The sequence below is a fragment of the Artemia sp. Qi Xiang Cuo genome, chromosome 12, assembly GCF_049724085.1.
Source record: "Artemia sp. Qi Xiang Cuo chromosome 12, ASM4972408v1, whole genome shotgun sequence".
In the NCBI taxonomy this organism is placed as follows: domain Eukaryota; kingdom Metazoa; phylum Arthropoda; class Branchiopoda; order Anostraca; family Artemiidae; genus Artemia; species Artemia sp. Qi Xiang Cuo.
In genome coordinates, this window is record NC_142805.1 from 20,773,147 (window position 1) to 20,792,292 (window position 19,146).

The 19,146-nt window shown below is 35.0% G+C and overlaps 1 protein-coding gene and 1 long non-coding RNA gene across 2 annotated transcripts in view; one reads left to right on the forward strand and one right to left on the reverse strand.

Moving 5' to 3' along the window:
• Positions 1-18,597, forward strand: part of LOC148945886 (uncharacterized) — a 44,572-nt gene extending 25,975 nt beyond the window's left edge. Inside the window, exons 2-3 of the long non-coding RNA XR_016142494.1 lie at positions 11,144-11,262; positions 13,080-18,597. This is a non-coding gene — a long non-coding RNA (uncharacterized LOC148945886). The remainder of the gene's footprint in view (positions 1-11,143; positions 11,263-13,079) is intronic.
• The window catches only part of TfAP-2 (transcription factor AP-2), a 193,631-nt gene that overhangs the window by 117,100 nt on the left and 57,385 nt on the right, over positions 1-19,146 (reverse strand). The gene's annotated exons all lie outside the window — the stretch shown is intronic.

Here is a 19,146-nt window from a genome sequence, read left to right on the forward strand (position 1 = left end):
GAGTAACCCGGCTCAATTAACTTAAAAACGGAATTTTGAAACCAATATATACGTCAAAAGAATCGGATTTTTATGCTGATTTCAAATATATAAGTTCCATCAAGTTTAGTCCTACCCATCAAAAGCTACGAGCCTGAGAAAATTTGCCCTATTTTCGAAAAAGGGGAAACATCCCCTAAAAGTCATATAATCTTAATGAAAAATCACACCATTAGATTCAGCGTATCAGAGAACCTTACTGTAGGGGTTTCAAACTCCTATCTGCAAAAATATGGAATTTTGCATATTTTTTGCCAGAAGAAAGATCCCGGATGCGTGTTTATTTTTTTTTCAGGGGTGATCGTATCGACCCAGTGTTCCTAGAATATTGCGAGAGGGCTCATTTGAATGGAAATTCAAAGTTCTAGTGCCCTTGTCAAGTTACCAAAAAAACTTGCGGGCAACTAGGCCCCCTCAAATATGACGTAGATAATTTTGGAGACCACACTGCCTTTCCATGACGATAAAATAAAAGTTCAAAATAGAGATAAAATCCTTTTTAATAGACAGTGTATAGAAATTCACAAAAATACCAGATATTTCTGTCACGTATGCAGTGACCGTCATCAGTAGTAAAGCTCTGCTCTGATGACGGTCACTGTATATTTGACCGAAATATCTGGTATTTTTGTGAATTTCTATACACTGTCTATTAAAAAGGATTTTATCCCTATTTCAAACTTTTATTTTATCGTCTAGGCCCCCTCCCACGCTCATTTTTCCCAAAGTCACCAGATCAAAGTTTTGAGAGAGCCATTTTGTTCAGCATAGTAAAAAAAATCTAATAACTATGTCTTTGAGGATGACTTAACCCCCCCCCACAGAGTCCCCGGAGGAAGGGCTGCAAGCTATGAATTTCCCTCGTTGCTTACATATAGTATTGGTTATTGGGAAGTATACACACGTTTTCAGGTGGATTTTTTCTGGTTGGAGGGTTACGTGGGAGGATCTTACCATGTGGGAAGATAATTTTTCCATGAAGGGGGCGCTGGATTTCCCGGCATTATTTAAAAAAACGATCAGAAATTAATCTTAAAAAAAAGTTTTCAACTGAAAGTAAGGAGCAACATTAGAATTTAAAACAAACAGAAATTATCACGTATATGAGGCGGTTGGCACCCTCTTCAGTACCTTGCTTTTTACGCTAAAGATTTTTTAGTCCTTCCAAAGAGCTATTTATTCTAATTAAACGGCCTTGGTGATTCAGGGGTCATTCTTAAAGATTTGGAAGAAAATTCGAACTTTAGCGTAAAGAGCGAGGTATTGACCAGGGGGCGAACCCCCTCATATACGTAATAATTTCTGTTCGTTTGAAGTTTTAATGTTGATCCGGAACTGTTCTATTAGATGTAAGACAAACGAGAAGTGAAGTTTGGTTAATACTAAATTGCTAATGAAATAAAACAAATATAATGAAAATATAATAGTTTAGAAACAAATTTCGACTATATATCTGCACATTAGGGGGTGGGGGTAAAGCATAGCATATATTAAATACGTAACCTAACCTAAGGACTTTTTTCCCCCTAAATCTCAACAATATAAAGTTTAAATATTGTAAACAGAGAGATAAACCACTGTTTGCAATGCTCGGCATGAATTCTCCATTGAAAGAACTTGTTTGACTAGTTTCTTTTATCATCTTCGCTATGTGAAATCACCGTGTCTTACAGCTAATAGAACAGTACCGTTGATCCTTACTTTCAGTTGAAGAAACTTGTTTTTTATTTAATATTCACAAAAGGTCTAACTTCATTATTATTTTATTATCACCTGGCTGGAAATATGAAACAGATTAGCACAATTATGTGAGTTTGAGGAAACTGTATGTAAATCGTGATAAAATCAGTTTCCCAAATTTTTCTTATTAAGTATGTAATTGGGACAAGGATTAATTAACTTACGGACGTGAAAGTTTACATCTTTCAGAGCATCAGAGGCAATGCACAAGCGTTGAAGAGGCAAATGCCTTCCATGGATTTTTTTTTTACCACTTTTTATGTATGATGTGGGCCTACAAACTTGCAACGGGGTTCATTTGATGAAAAATGAAAGCTCCATTACCATTTCCCAGGGTCAAAAGTAAATAGAGGCTAAACAACCCCCTCCTTTGCCTGTCCCCTGGGCATCCACGTAACCCACTATTCAATAAAAGCCAAAAATTATAAGATATTTTATTCATTGTTTTTTCACATTGACTTTCCGCGTTTGTTTTTGTTGGTTTTTCTCTTCGGCACTTTCCTTGAATACATTATTTCGTTTCGTGCTGAAGAAGAGAGGCGGTTGTCCTCTGGAAATATTGGTTTTGTTTGTTTATTCAGTATTCCGTTTGGCCTTAAAAACCCCATTTTTGTTCGTTACCTTTTCTTATATTATGGCAGCCCAATGTGGTAAAATTATCTTTGCATAATTCAATATTTGTTTGGGGGAGAAGACGAGGAGTCAAAATACTTTTATCACTGGAATATTATTTAGCCCGAAAAGGCCAAACATTTTTTTTTCTTAAGAAAAATGATTCTTATGGGCTAAGGCTCAATTTTTTTGTTCAGAACAGACCAAAAGAATTTTCAAACGTTTTTTGTATCAATACTTTCTGTTTTACTCCTGACGCCGAAAAATATTCGAAGCAGCCCCATACAGAAAAATTTGAAGTAGCCGAGTCAAAAATATATTTTTATCTTCTCTAATATATTAAGTTACATTGGTTCTTGTGTAGAATCCGAAAAACTCCATTAAACCAAAAATGAGTAAAAATGAAATCAAATAATCTACCAAGCGTGAAACTACCACAAATCAACATCGATAAATAAATTAAACCCAAAACGAACAGAAATTAGAATAAAAAACCGAGTCAAACTCAAAACGAGCAGAAATTAACACGAGTAGGCCCCAAAACCCCTATTCCTTCCCAAGGCCAGAACATAATTTGCACTTTACTGAAAAAAAAAATGTTTTTACTTTTATAACTTTAATAAATCAAATAATATTAACAATTTGATTACAATATATATCACAGTAGGCTATATATTACAGTAAATATCAGTATATGTAGCTTATATTAAACTGACAATGCACATTCATTTGTATTTTTTTCAGTAAAGTGCAAATTATGTTCTGGCCTTGGGAATGAATAGGGGTCTTGAGCCATACTCATGTTAATTTCTGCTCGTTTTGAGTTACTAATTTTTGACTTTTTCGGGGGTGGGTTACTAATCTTCGACTCGGTCAAAAATTTCGGGGGGGTTCAAACCGGGCAACCCCCCCCTGGATACGGCCTTGGGACAGCCCCTTTCATATAAGGAATAATTTCTGTTCGTTTTAAGTTTTAACGTCGTTCCTTACTTTCAGTTAAAAAAACTCGTTTTTTATTATTTAATTTTAGAACGTTTTTGAATAAATGCGGGTTTTGATCTTGGCTCACCGTACATGAATAATTAAAAAAAAAAAATGCATATTAATTTACTTTTATTTGGTTAAATGGCTCTCTCGAAACTTGTTTAATTTTATTTACGAACGTTTTTATTGGTAATAAATATACGTAACTTACGAATTAACTTACGTAACGAATTTCTATATTCATATATTTTTAATACGCATATTAGGGGGCTCGCCCCCTAGTCATTACCTTGCTCTTTAAGCTAAAGTTCGAATTTTGTTCCAATTCTTTAAAAATGACCACTTAATAACAAAGGGCGTTAATTAGAATAAATAGCTCTTATGAAAGTACTAAAAAATCTTTGGCTTAAAGAACGAGGTATTGACTAGGGGATGAACCCAATCATATATGTAATATTTTCTGTTCGTTTAAAGTTTTGATGTAGCTGCTGTTGCAGCTGAAAAACTTGTTTTTTTATATATAATTTCTGATCTTTTTTTAAATAATGCTGGGAAGTTTGGCGTCCCCTTCATAGCAATGTCCCTTCCCCCATGAAAACTTCCTTCATGGAAAAATAATCCCACATAACCTCCGACCCCCCCCCCCCACTACCAGAAAAAATCCCCCTGAAAACGTCTGTATACTTCCCAATAACCAATACTATATGTCAACATTGGGTAAAGTTCATAACTTTCAGCCCTCCTCCCGGGAACTTCGGGGTATTAAGTCATCCTAAAAGACATACTTATAATGTTTTTGAACATGCTGAACAAAATGGCTATCTCAAAATTTTTATCGGGTGACTTTGTGAAAAAAAATAGCGTGGGAGGGGGCCTAGTTGCCCTCCATTTTTTTTGTCACTTTAAAAGGGCACTAGAACTTTTAATTTTCATTCCAATGAGCCCTCCCACGATATTCTAGGACCACTGGGTCGATACGATCACCCCTGAAAAAAATTAAAAATAAACACGCATCCGTAATCGATTTTCTGGCATAAAATACAAAATTCTACATTTTGCCGATAAGTGCTTGAAACCTATGCAGTATGGTTCTCTGATTCGCTGAATATGATGGTATAATTTCCATTCAGGTTCTATAACTTTTAAGGGGGTCTTTCCTCCTAAAAGGGGGAGCATTAAAATCTAATTCTTTTGATGTATCTATTTGTATCAAAATTTGTATCCGGGTCGCTCCTTACTTACAGTTCGTTACCACGAATTATTTGAAAATGTCAAGCCTTCCAATCACTTTCTATTATTAAAAAGGGCACTAGCCCTTTCAATGTCAAATCGAATGAGCCCTTTTTGAGTTTCTATGACAACGTTTTCTATAAACTTTATTTGCCCCCAGGGCATAAATTACAATCCTTCCCCTGAGGGCTATGAGGGGGTTGTCATCCTCAAAGACCTAATTTCCAGAAATTTTAACTACGTTAAACAAAACGGCTATCTCAAAATTTGGATTGGATGTGCGTTATTTGCTCTCCAATCACTTTCAACTATTAAAAGGCACTAATCCTTTCAATTTCCAATCCAATGAGCCCTTTTGAAGTTTCTGCGACAACGCTTTCAATGAAAACCTTGTATGCCCCTAGAGCATAACTTACAACCCTTGACCTGAGGGCTGGGGGGGGGGGGGTTGTCATTTTCAAAGACCTAATTTCCAGAACTTTCTACTACGTTGAAGAAAATTGCTATCTCAAGATTTTTATTGGGTGTGTTTGGGGAAATGGTGGGCATGCGAGGGGGGTTAGTTGCCCTCCAATCACTTTCTACTATTAAAAAGGGCACTATCCATTTTAATATCCAATCTAATGAGCCCTTTTTGAAGTTTCTACTACAGCGCGTTCTATAGCATCCTGAAATACCCCATGGTACAACTCACACCCCTTAACATTAAGGGTGTGAGGGGTCTATCATCCTTAAATACCTAATTTCCGGACCTTTCAACTACGTTGAACAAAATAGTTATCTCGAATTTTGATTGGGTGCGTTTGGGGAAATGGTGGGCGTGAGAGGGGGGTTACTTTCCCTCCAATCACTTTCGACTATTAAAAAGGGCACTAGCCGTTTCAATTTCCAGTCGAATGATTCCTTTTTGAATTTTCTACGACAACGCTTTCTATAAAAACAAACTTATATGCCCCCAGGGTATTTGAAGTTTCTACAACATCACTATAAAATAAAAGTTCAAAATAGGGATAAAATCCTTTTTAATAGACAGTGTATAGAAATTCACAAAAATACCAGATATTTCGGTCACATATACAGTCCGTCATCAGTAGTAAAACTAAGTAAAAACAATTTAAAACAAAAGTTTATATACGAAATCAAATAAAACTACACATTGTTTAATTGTTTAATTCTTTTCAAAGCAAAGGCGGAAGCTAGCCTCTTTGACCTTCTTGGATTCGGTTCAGTAGCGTTCAATGGTATAACGTTTGGACAGAGGTAAACTAAATTGGGTGAATTGAACTTTACTCTCTCAGATTTTAATAAATTATCATAGATATAGTTCAACCCAAGTTCAGCTGTGTCCCGATTCAAAGCAATATTCTTGAAAAAGATTTTCTTTATTTTAAAAGTTTCACGAAAATTTTGCTTGAAACCCCGATCCCTAGAAATCAAAGAGAAATTATCGAACAAAATAAAATAGTATGGAAAATTGAAAATATGTTCTGAAAGGGCTGAAGTAAAATCTTCAGACTTAGAATCTTGCTTTAAAGCCGCAGAAATAAATTCTTATGTTGTAATAATCTCATTTCCAAACTCTGGTTAGTACGTCCCTCATATGAGCTTCCGCAAGTACATGGGATCTGATAAACCCCACTTTGTTGCCCCACTGAAGTTGGGTCCTTCCCAGAATTTAGAAAACTACCCAAAGTATTATTACTCTTTAAAGCTACCCTTAGACCATTACTCTGTAAAATTCTTTTCAGGTTTTTCACTTAGCCCGGGTACATATGGTAAGGAACAAAAAAACATCCTTCCGCCTTTGCTTTGAAAAGAATTAGAAAATTAAACAATATGTAATTTTATTTGATTTCGTATATAAACTTTTGTTTTAAATTGTTTTTGCTAAGTTTTGCTACTGATGACGGTCACTGTATATGTGACAGAAATATCTGGTATTTTTGTGAATTTCTATACACTATCTATTAAAAAGGATTTTATCCCTATTTTGAACTTTTATTTTATCGTCATGGAAAGGCTGTGTGGTCTCCGAAATTATATACAACATCACTATCTATAGAAACCTTATAAGCCCCCAGGGCATAACTTACAACCCTTGCCCCGAGGGCACTGAGGTGATTATCCTCCTCAAAGACCTAATTTCCAAAACCTTTAACTACCTTGAACAAAATGGCTATCTAAAAATTTTGATTGGATGTGTTTGGGGAAAAGGTGGGCGTGAGAGAGGGTTTAGTTGCCCTCCGATCACTTTCGACTATTAAAAAGGGTACTAGCCTTTTGAATTTCCAATCGAATGAGCCCTTTTTGAAGTTTCTACGACGAAGCTTTCTATAAAAACCTTATATGCCCCCAGATCATAACTTACAACCCTTGCCCTGAGGGCTGTGGGAAAGTATACTCCTCAAAAACATAATTTCTATCTTGAAATCAACTACGCTGAACAAAATGGCTATCTCAAAATTTTGGTTGGATGTGTTTGGGGAAATAATGGGCGTGGAAGGGGTGTTAGTTGCCTTCCAATCACTTTCAACTATTAAAAAGGGCACACGCCACTCCAATTTCTAATCGAATGAGCCCTTTTCGAAGTTTCTACGACAACTCCTTTGATACGAAGTGCCCTGGTCAAAAGAAAAAAAAAAATAATACATTGTGCCAACCAGTGTTGCCAACGCTTTGAAATAAACTGTACCAGTTTTCCGATTGAAATTGTCCCACAAGAAACTAATTTGTATCATCGGAACAGCAGTTTAAAAATTCGCCAAAACAATAAAATAATTTTCAATAAACTAAAACTTGGAACATATATTTGAGTCTAAAAGGAGCAAGTAAAACCTAAATCGGGAAATCTGATTGTACCAACAAATTTCCAAATGTAGTGCAGTGTGCCAGGACCTCAAAATTGTACCAAAAACGGTACAGTTGTACTGCGTTGGCAACGCTGGTGCCAACATCGTTCTTTACTTAAGTAGCGCGATTGCGCTGCCTATGAAACAAATGAACAGCATTTACATCAACCAAGAAGCTCCCTCATGATCACGCAGAACAACTACAAGTAGGTTACAAACATAGGGGAAAATAGTGTTTTGTATTACCTTTATAGTTGAAAATAAACTTTGCTTTTGTTGAATTTGTTTCCCAAGATAGTTCATATTTTCGATTCACTGATTACTGTTGAAATTAGTTAAAGTGGGGGGGGGGATTCTGTCATATGTTAGCCCCTAAACGATTCAAAAGCTTGCAATATCCTTTATCTATGTTTCTAGTCATACTAATCTAAGAGAATATTGGTTGATAATCTAGTAGAATAAATGAATGCAATAAATAAAGCTAACTAGTGGAAGGAATAAGTTGCTAGTAATCTCTCCTAATGGAATAGAATAATCTAATGAAACATATATGATTATTCTGGAAATGTTGATAACTTTTTTTTATCAACAAAACTTCAACAGAGCCCAATTTTTAAATATTAATCCAACAATTTAGTGCTTAAGCAGAAGAACTGAAACAAAAATTTATAAATAGTCTTATAATCTATCAATAATAAATTGCCTTTTAAAAATTAGGATAAATTAATTAAAAAGGCAATTTCCAGGAAAAAACAGTTTTCCAAAGAAAAGTAAAGACCCATATCAAAATCTAAAATGAGCAGATATGAAGTCACACATATTCAAGGCCATATCCAGTTGGGAGTTAGGAGGTCTGAACCCTCCCACCGAAATTTTTGTCCGGCTCGCTAAAAACATGACAACAATGCATATATAAAAAAAAATTTGATGTGTTTTTAAATGTTTTTTTTTGTAAAACCCCCGAGCAAAAATACCCCTCCCAGCTAACCAAAATTTTGGCTAAGGCCTTGCATATATTTCATACTTAAACGAACAAAAATTACTATGAATGAATAAATGACAACAAAAACGAATAAAAATTGAAACAAATGATTACATCAGGCCCTAAGATAGCAGACACTGATATAGACGAATACTAGAACCGAATAAAAATTAAAATGAATAATCATGTCATACTTGAAACGAACACAAATTACTACAAATAAAAGTATGACTACCCCCTCCTAAGCCATAGCCAGAGGTCAGACCTCCTAAGCAAGAGGTCACAGATCATTTGTTCTCCTGTTTAAGGTCCTAATTACAGATTCGTACCATTTCTATCACAAAAAAATAGAAGACGCACCTGTCAGTAGAGATACTCGAAAATTTATGGAAAGATGTCTTGAAATAGGTCTTTATCTCATCAAGTGTGCAAATGAGTCATTTGAAACCAAGGGCCTATATTCACCAGGATGGGAGTTGAACTCATGTTCAGCTCCCGTCCTCAATAAAACAACTATTATTTAGCAAAAGAAGACGGATATCTCCTTCCAATTCTAATCTGGTCTCAAAGCAGAATTGAGCTCGAGTTTTTCGTAAAATTCAACAAGAGATAGATGAGAGAAGGATGAAAGCTAAAACATACATTTATTGAAAAAAATCCAGAACAAAACATAGGTTCACGTAAATAGATGACTTTCACCCAGCTCAAATCCTCGTAAAAATGGGTCCCAACTATGCTGTACAGGTAACCCTATGTGAAGCATCCCCCTAACCAAGCCTGGAACATTAAAGGATTTTCTCTCAACTTATTTGGCCATTTTTGCTGAATCAGCGAAGCTAGTTGAACCCGAAATATAGACTATTTCGCTAAGAACGAATAACAAAATGGCAATCATGAAAAATGTTATGCAATCTAATGAAGCATGCAAAGCAATATAATGAAAAATGTAATTATATGCGATCAAATTAGCTTTCAAACAGTTTGTGGTAACGAACTGTAAGTAAGGAGCGACCCAACTGAATAGCAACCGAAACTCTAAAAAAAGGAATTTTGATACCAATAGATACAAAACAAGAATCAGATTTTAATTCTAGTTTCAAATATATAAGTTTCATCAAGTTTAGTCTTACTCATCAAAAGTTATAGAACCTTAATGAAAATCACACCATCATATTCAAGATAAGCCTACTGTAGAGGTTTCAAGCACCTATCTACAAAAATGTGGAATTTTGCATTTTTTGCCAGAAGAAAGATCACGGATGCGTGTTTATTTGTTTGTTTTTTCATCAGGGGTGATCGTATCGACCCAGTGGTCCTAGAATATTGGGAGAGGGTTCATTCGAACGGAAATTAAAAGTTCTAATGCCCTTTTTAAGTGACCAAAAAAATTGGAGGGCAACTAGGCCCCCTCCCACACTCATTATTTTCCCAAAGTCACCCGGTCAAAATTTTGAGATAGCCATTTTGTTCAGCATGGTCGAAAATATGATAAATATGTCTTTTAGGATGACTTAATCCTCCGAAGTCCTCAGGGGGAGGGCTGAAAGTTATCAACTTTACCCAATGTTAACATATAGTATTGGTTATTGGGAAGTATACAGACGTTTTCAGGGGGATTCTTTCTGGTAGTTGGAGGGGGGGGGGGTCGGGCGGTATCTGGGAGGATATTTCCATGAAGTAAGTTTTAATGAGGGAAGGGACATTGCTATGAAGGGGGTGCTAGATTTCCCATCATTATTAAAGAAAAAGATCAGAAATTAAATTAAAAAAAAGTTTTCAACTGAAAGTAAGGAGCAACATCAAAACTTAAAACGAACAGAAAATATTACGCATATGATTGGGTTCACCCCCTAGTCAATACCTCGCTCTTTAAGCCAAAGATTTTTTAGTACTTTCATAAGAGCTATTTATTCTAATTAACTTTGTGATTAAGCGGTCATTTTTAAAAAATTGGAACAAAATTCGAACTTTAGCTTAAAGAGCAAGGTATTGAATAGGGGGCGAACCCCCTAATATACGTACCAAAAATCTATGAATATAGAAGTTCATTACGTAAGTTTATTCGTAAGTTACGTATATTTATTACTAATAAAAACGTTTGTAAATAAATTAAAGAAGTTTCGAGAAAGCCATTTAACCAAATAAAAGTAAAATTAATATACAAATTTTGTTTTAATTATTCATGTACGGTGAGCCAATATCAAAACTTGCATTAATTCAAAAACGTTCAAAAATTAAATTAAAAAAAAACAAGTTTTTTTAACTGAAAGTAAGGAACGACGCTAAATCGTACAACTAAGAGAACTTACTCCGTATATACAGGGAGCTGTCCCCTCCTCAGCGCCTCGCTCTTTGCGCTAAAGTTTGACTTTCTCACAACTCTATTTTTTTTTAAACAATAAAAAACTTTAGCGTAAAGAGCGAGGCGTTGAAGAGGGGACAGCCCCTTTCATATACGGAATAATTTCTGTTCGTTTTAAGTTTTAAAGTTCCTTACTTTCAGTTAAAAAACTTGTTTTTTTTATTTAATTCTATATGAATCGAAGTTTCTGCTTAATGATTCATCATAAATCCTCTCTATAACCTTTTTTCTGAGGTGAATATCGTCTTATTTAAACATACTGAGGTATTATATACTGCTTGTTACGTGTATTTATTTATTTAACTGGAATTATTAGTTGGATTGACTTGCTTCATACCCTTCAAGCCGATCGGAGGAACAAAAAACGATGCCTATATTTGTGCTGGAAGGATGGTGTAGGTGGGCCTACTGTGCGTTTCAAATTGTTCATACATGGTGCCACATTTCTACTGTATTTGTAAGAGGTAGGCAGTGGTGGTCGCTGCTGGAAGGGCCAGCTTTATTCTTCTATTTATATAGATTGAAAATATGTGCATCATTCCAGCTAGAACATAGTGTAACATGCCTAAGTTGTTGTCTAAGGACGGTTGTTGTCCAAAATACTATAAAATATTATAGAAATAATATTTATCTTTAGATTACTGAATAGAATTATTATTAAAATATTTTAAGATTTTAATCACCTAACAACTAAAAAAATTTTAAACACCTAACAAATAAATATTAGAGTAAACTAAATTTAGTTTTTAAGGATGAAACTGAAATAAAGCTCTTAAAAATTATATTAATTTTCATTAAACAAGGCAAAGTTGTGAGATAAAACGTCGACAGTTATTGGTGACGAAGGGGCAATCGATGATCATAGTTTCAGCAGTAGCTGCAACCTAGTAAAGAGCTAACCACAGCCCATAGTAACCAAAAGATGAAAACGTGTTTTGAAAAAAGCTCCCCAATGAGAAAATAAATTGCCATCTGATAAAAGTAAAATTTTATTGCGAAAACAAATTTATGGTGATTTCGTAAAAGAGCCTGGAACCCCTCGCAAATGGTGTCAGATCGAAACAAACAGTGCGCTATTGGAATCAACACGGTTTAAAACCTTGTATAAGATAATTACAGTCCTCCACCTTGAACAACAAAGAAAATCACTTTTTTGCATGAATACCACTGATTTGCATGTTTTTTTTTTCTTTTTTTTCTACCAGGGCTAGCGGGTTACTAGCCAGGTTACTACCAGGACTAGCGGGTTACTAGAGCATTATTAAGAGATGTTTAATGACTCATTCGGACGGAAACTAAAATTGTTAGTGCCCTTTTTAAGTGAACAAAAAGATTGGAGGGCAGCTAGCCCCATTCCCCCGTGCCCCTCCCCACAAAGTTGCCCAACCGAAATTTTGAAATCGTCATTTTGTTCCACAAAGTATGAAGGTCTAATAAATATGCTTTTGGTGATGGTATGACCCTCCATGGTCCTTGGGGAAAGGGCTGTACGTGGTATCAGGCACATTATTATCGCGCGTATCGTTTGTGTCGGTATCGGGTGCTTTTTATCAATAATGGTTGTGTGCCTTCTATATGATTTTTGTATTAAAAACGGGCGAAGATTATTTAAAAAAAAAGTTTTTTTTCTGAGGGAAGTAGAGAGTGAAGCTGAAACTTAAAACGAACACAAGTTACTACTTCACAGCCTGTCTAACAAATATCGATAAAACTAGCCCAAATACACCAACTGATGACATTGCCCTATGTTTGCAGGATTATAGAAAACTAGCGCTTTACTGAAAACACAAAAGCCAAGTATAAAAAACAATTATATCGATTTAGGAGTTAAAAGTGAGTACGTAGCCTTACAACAACAAACTAATCTATAGCGCTTTTATTACTCTTTCAATTAGCTGTGATATCAGTAACTTCAAGTATACAATTAAAATTATCTTAAAAACTTAGGCATAAAAATAAATATTATCTTAATAAGTGCAAAGTCATTAAACAGCATACAAAGATAATGGATTTATTTATCAGGTAACATCTTGGTCTCACCAGCTATAATCCCAAGTGAGTAATATACAATTTTAAACTGTAAAAAAACACGCTTTAGTATTATTCGAAATAGAGAACAAAAACTATAATATGCACTCAGAAAATCCGGTTATTTTTTTCTATGCAACGGAAAATTTCAAAGTTATGATACAAATTCTAAAGCGAGTCTGTAGTCCTAATACTATCAAGATCGCTTCACTTCGAACTTGTCTACATAATAATCATGAAATGTCCTTTTCAGGTCCAAATCAACTGTCAATCATTGGACTGAGCTCATTGTGCAGAAGTAATGTCAAATCAAACGTCATGAATTAAGCAACAATCCTAAAATGCTTGATTTTTATACTGTTAAAAGTGTCCTTAAATAGTGTACTTTTACTGTTCCAAAACTCCTATATTGTTTTGTGTTTTCAGGTTATTTTTTAATTAGTTTTATCGATATATGTTAGATAGACCATGAAGTAATAATTTTTGTTCGTTTTAGGTTTCAACTTCACTCTTTACTTCCCTTGGAAAAACTTTGTTTTAGCTAATATAGACTATGAATCGAGCTTGATTCTGGTTCAAACAGAGTACAACATATCTACCTTTTTGATAAACGTTGTTGGTGATGGGTGGAAATTTCGGAGGGACTGCAGGCCCACGATTGTCAATTCATGAAAGTGTGGTGGGATGTGGAAAGGAACTTAAATTTTTCATTATTGATGACACGAAAATGTATCGTTTAAAATTTAGGGGTCTGTTTTGCTAATTTTTTAATTCTTTTCAATGAAAATAGAAAAAAAAACATTTTCAAAATCTAATAGGGTTGTTGTTTCTAGCTCTAATCATAAAGACAACGGAGGAGGACTAAGTGCATCTTAGAGTTAATTATTTCCATTTTGAGTCAAAACTCAACTTGATTTTATCCTGGATGATGACTTAGTTCATCACAACACTAGCTTGTGAAAAAAGACAGTTTCTTTGCATAAATAGACCCGTGACTCTAAATTTAGCATACCCATTTTAAAAAGATATGTTTGCTGTGATTATTTTTCCTGTGTTTCGTATTATGGGTTTTGCATATCAATTTTATGCTTATCTTGAGTCTTAAACGCTATTTTGAATGATTGTTTATGTTTCGTGGTTTCGCATTTGAATTTCTTGGCGGTAACAATATTTTGTTAGTAAAAATTCATCTTTCCATCCACGTACAAACTAGTTGCTAAGAAATTTTAGCCGTAATTGAAATGGTGAAGAACACCTATGATTCTGTGACTGTGACACCTATGTTCACAAATATCTGAACAGCGGGAAGCTGTAAGCAATGCAATCTGTTTTCTCATATATATAGTTGAAGTCTTTACTCAAGACTCCTTAAAAATTGTCCTCCTTGGGGTTACTATGGTAATGTCTACCATATTTAATATGCATTTGTTTACATGTGTTGGAAATAGGCGTGTACTGACTCCGGATTTTCAAACTAATTGATGAAAAAAACCTCCTTCTACTGAAAATTTTGCTGGAAAGATGGTATCGGAGGGCCTACTCTCATATTATATATATATATATATATATATATATATATATATATATATATATATATATATATATATATATATATTGAAAATACATGAAAGATTTTGGGCCAAACAAGCAGCCATATGCCAACCATTCTGTTGAGAAGTTTCAGTGCTGGATGATGCTGGAAGAGTCATGGGCTCTTCCCGCATAAGAGAGATCCTCTCCTGTAACACCCCCCCCCCACACACACACACAAAAAAAAGAATCTGTATACTTCTCAGAAGCCAGGGGTCAGCTCCTATAAGTTTTGGAATAAATTATCGTTAATATTTTTTCGGGGGGAGGGGGAGAGGGGTCCCATAAGTTTGGGAATAAAACATCGTTAGTTTTTTGGGGTGCAGGGGTCGGGTCATGGTGGGCCAGAGGCCAGGTCTTATTTATTCATTTGTATTAGTACCTGTTGTATATTTTTCTGCTATGATTGCTTATTTAATTTCTGTTCGTTTTGGGTTTCATTTATTCTTTAATAGTAATTTCTGGTCGCTTTGAGTTTAAATTATTGTAGGATTTTATTTCTTCTGATCTTAAGTTTAATATAGCCTTTACTTTTCTTTGAAAAACTTATTTTTCGGAAAGTTTTGTTTTAATCAATCTTATTAACGTTATTGTGTTAGTGACGTGACGTGACGCTATCTTTGGCTGTGATCGGCCTCGGGGTGAAATCTAATTGCCCTCCAGATATTTTTTGCTCTAAAAAAAGACTAGAACTCAAATTTTCTGTTTGAATGGAATTTTTCCCCAAATCCTGGTGCAATACAGTCACCCCTCGCTAAAAAAGCGAATAAACACGCACCTGTGAAGCGAAAAAAAAATTCGTTCTTTTATAGTTGGGAGTTCTAAAATTCTCTGATATGAATTTTGGGCGCCCAAAACTGAATTTTAAGATTTTCATTGATTTTAGATCACTTTGGAGGTTGTTCTCCCTTTTCATGAAGTAATACAAATGTACATAGGCGAGTAACTTTAAACTTAATAAATTTTACATATTTGGAATCAGAATAATTTTCTTTCTAGGTGCATAATGGTTCTGTATTTTCGTGTATTGGAGTTTAAATTACAATTAAATAAAAAAAAAAGTTTTTTAACCGAAATTAAGGAGCGGCATTAAAACTTAAAACGAACAGGAATCAATCCGTATATGAAAGGGGCTGTCCCCTCCTCAGCGCCTCGCTCTTTACGCTAAAGTTTTTTATTGTTTCAAAAATAGATTTGTGAAAAAGAGTCAAACTTTAGCGTAAAGAGCGAGTCGTTGAAGAGGGGGTATACATGAAATAATTTCTGTTCGTTTTAACTTTTACTGTCGTTGCTTATTTTCAGTTATTTAAAACTTGTTTTTTTTTATTCAATTTCTGAACGTTTTTGAATTAATGCAGGTTTTGATTTTATCTCGCCGTGCATGATTAATTAAAACGAAATTTGCATATTAATTTTACTTTTTTTGGCTAAATGGCTTTCTCGACAGTTGTTTAATTTTATTTACGAACGTTTTTATTAGTAATAAATATACGTAACTTACAAATTAACTTACGTAACGAACTTCTATTTTTGTATATTTTTTATTAAATACATTAGGGGGTCCGCCCCCTAGTCAATATCTCGCTCTTTACTCTAAAGTTCGATTTTTTTTTCTAATTCTTCTTTAATCACAAAGGCCATTAATTAGCTCCTATATGAAAGTACTAAAAAACTTTAGCGTAAACAGCGAGGTATTGACTAGGGGGCGAACCCAATCATGTACGTAATAGTTTCTGTTCGTTCTAAGTTTTAATGTTAAAATGTTTTCATTTGAAAACTTGTTTTTTTTTTGTTTTTTTTCTGATCGTTGTTTTAAATAATGCTGATAAATCCGGTGCCCCCTTCATAGCAATGTCCCTTCCCCTATGAAAACTTCTTCCATGGAAAGACCCTCCCACTTAAACCCCGAAACACCCCCCCACACTACCAGAGAAACCCCCCCCTGAAAACATCTGTTTACTTCCCAATAGCCAATGCTATATATAAATTTTGCGCAAAGTTCATACCTTGCAGCCCTTCCCCAGGGGACTGGGGGGGATTAAGTCATCCTCAAAGACATAGTTATTGTATTTTCGACCATGCTGAACAAAATGGCTATCTCAAAGTTTTGATGGGATGACTTTGGGAAAAAATGAGCGTTGGAGGGGACCTAGTTGCCCTCCATTTTTTTGGGGCACTTAAAAGGGCACTAGAACTTTTAATTTCCGTTCGAATGAGCCCTCCCACGATATTCTAGGACCACTGGGTCGATACGATCACCCCTGGGAAAAATAACAAACAAATAAACCCACTACCAGAAAAAATCCCCCCTGAAAACGTCTGTATACTTCCCAAAAACCAATGCTATATGTAAATATTGGGCAAAGTTCATACCTTGCAGCCCTTCCCTCGGGGACTGTGGGGGATTAAGCCATCCTCAAAGACATAGTTATTATAATTTTTGACCATGCTGAACAAAATGGCTATCTCAAAGTTTTGATGGGGTGACTTTGAGAAAAAATGAGCGTGGGAGGGGGCCTAGTTGCCCTCCATTTTTTGGGTCAATTAAAAAGTGCACAAGAACTTTTAATTTTCGTTCGAATGAGCCCTCCCGCGATATTCTAGAACCAGCGGGTCGACACGATCACCCCTGGAAAAACAAAACAAATAAAAATGCGTTCGTGATCTTTCTTCTGGCAAAAAATACAAAATTCCACATTTTTGCAGATAGAAGTTTGAAACCTCTATGGTAGGGTTCTCTGAACGCTGGATCTGATGGTGTGATTTTCATTAAGGTTCTATAACTTTTAGGGGGTGTTTTCCCCTTTGTTCCAAAATAAGGCAAATTTTTTCAGGCGCGTAAATTTTGATAAGTAAGACTAAACTTGATGAAACTTATATATTAGAAATCAGCATAAAAATCTGATTCTTTCCATGTATCTATTAATCAAAATTCCGTTTTTTTAGGGTTTTGGTTACTAGTGAGCGGGGTCGCTCCTTACTTACATTTCGTTACAGTGAACTGAATAAAAAAATATTTTTTGGAAAGCATTTATCCAAAATAATAAGATACAAAAACGGGGACTAGACTGTGGTTTGAAGTACTTCGTTTCTAGGATTGGGCATAAATGCCCTTTGACAAAAGGCATCACATAACAGCCTTTGAATTACCCTACCGCTTTTAGTCCTCACGAATACTGGGCGATGACAATCCCATCTATACTAGGATCAAACTTCTATAGGCTACAGGCTCTCATAAAGTACTTACGGATAACAGGCACAATTATTGAAAATGGGCGAAACTAAGGGTTTTTTGCAATCCTAGCCTTCGTTTGGAAAATGTTTTCCCTTGCCTCCTTAAATGAAAAGCTGCAACAGAATTTTCGCATTGATACATCAAAATAAAAATATTCATAACTGGGAACGGCGATGTCCTATGATTTTTCCTTTTTGCTGTTTCAAAATCGTGAAGGTTTTAGCCGTACCACATTTTTTTCAGTGTCACCATGTTTAACAGAAAAAAATAATTAAATGAAGTTAGTTAAATTTTGCAATGCTTTTAATTCATAAAAATGTATGCTTAGACAATGTGCCAAAAGCTCTTGCTCCACCGTTACTTTGAGAGGGTCTACATATTCTAGTCTTGTGTTTGTTTTAAGGTTTGATTTTTTATAATATCTTTGGATTTTTAGCAGTAATTTTCTTTCTTAGTATTGCGCACTGAGGACGGTCAAGCGGAGGTCTTGACCGAAATATTTGCAGTGTAATCTACGTTTTTCACTGGCTTGTATTATCCTCGTTTCTCTGCGGTTATTTTTTGTTTTGTCAGAAATTATTTTCAACTGCTGTGTTATTTTTTAATTGGCATACGCTACTCCTATAACCGAATATAGGGATTTTCCCATTAAAAAGTGAATTCACAAATTTTCTGATTCTTTTTTTATGGCATAAGGATTTATTGAAGTCCTAGGCTTCCCTCGGAAATTTTGGCTCTCACCTCCCACCTCCAATGCCAAACGAAAAGCTGCAAATGAATTTTCACATTCTTCCTACACGCTTTAAATTTTTATTAGTAGCGGTAGTTACGAAAATTTGCAGATTCGATTTGGTTATTTCTTGCAAATTACTTTAAGAATTACCTGTCAAATTTAAACTACTATACAGACCATTTCTCAGCAGAGTAATAATGATGGTCAATCTACATAAGGAAGCCTTAATCTTCGATCTAACGACAGACAAACTAATTACGACCAAGGTTGGATAATTAAATGTCAGGTGAAACAAATTAAACTTCATTTCTCTTAGGTTTAATTTAGATTTCAGTGTTTCGGTTATTTTTCTGTAAGTCATTAATTATGGTTTTTGAAATTATGCAGGTTCAGTTCAATAAGTTTCGTAAGATAAAGAGTTATAAAATACAGTTTTTCCTTTGTTTCTCGCTACAGTACTGGCCATAGAGCCTTGCAGGGAGAGGGGTGTTATTGGATGTTTTTATATTAGATTAATAAATCTTACAAGAAAAACAAATATTGACAATCATCAGTAGCCAAGCTATGAAGGGGGGGGGGGGGGTCTGGGAGACACCACTTCTATTCAATGTCGGTCTTTATTTCATATTATTGAGGCGTTAGTAACAACTCACCGGCTATCATGAGTAGCCAATCTGGAGAGGAGGAATGGAGGGTTAATGTGAAGGAGCCACCCTGTTATCCCAACCCTAAATCTCTGTAATTGCTTTTGATAAAGTCTCA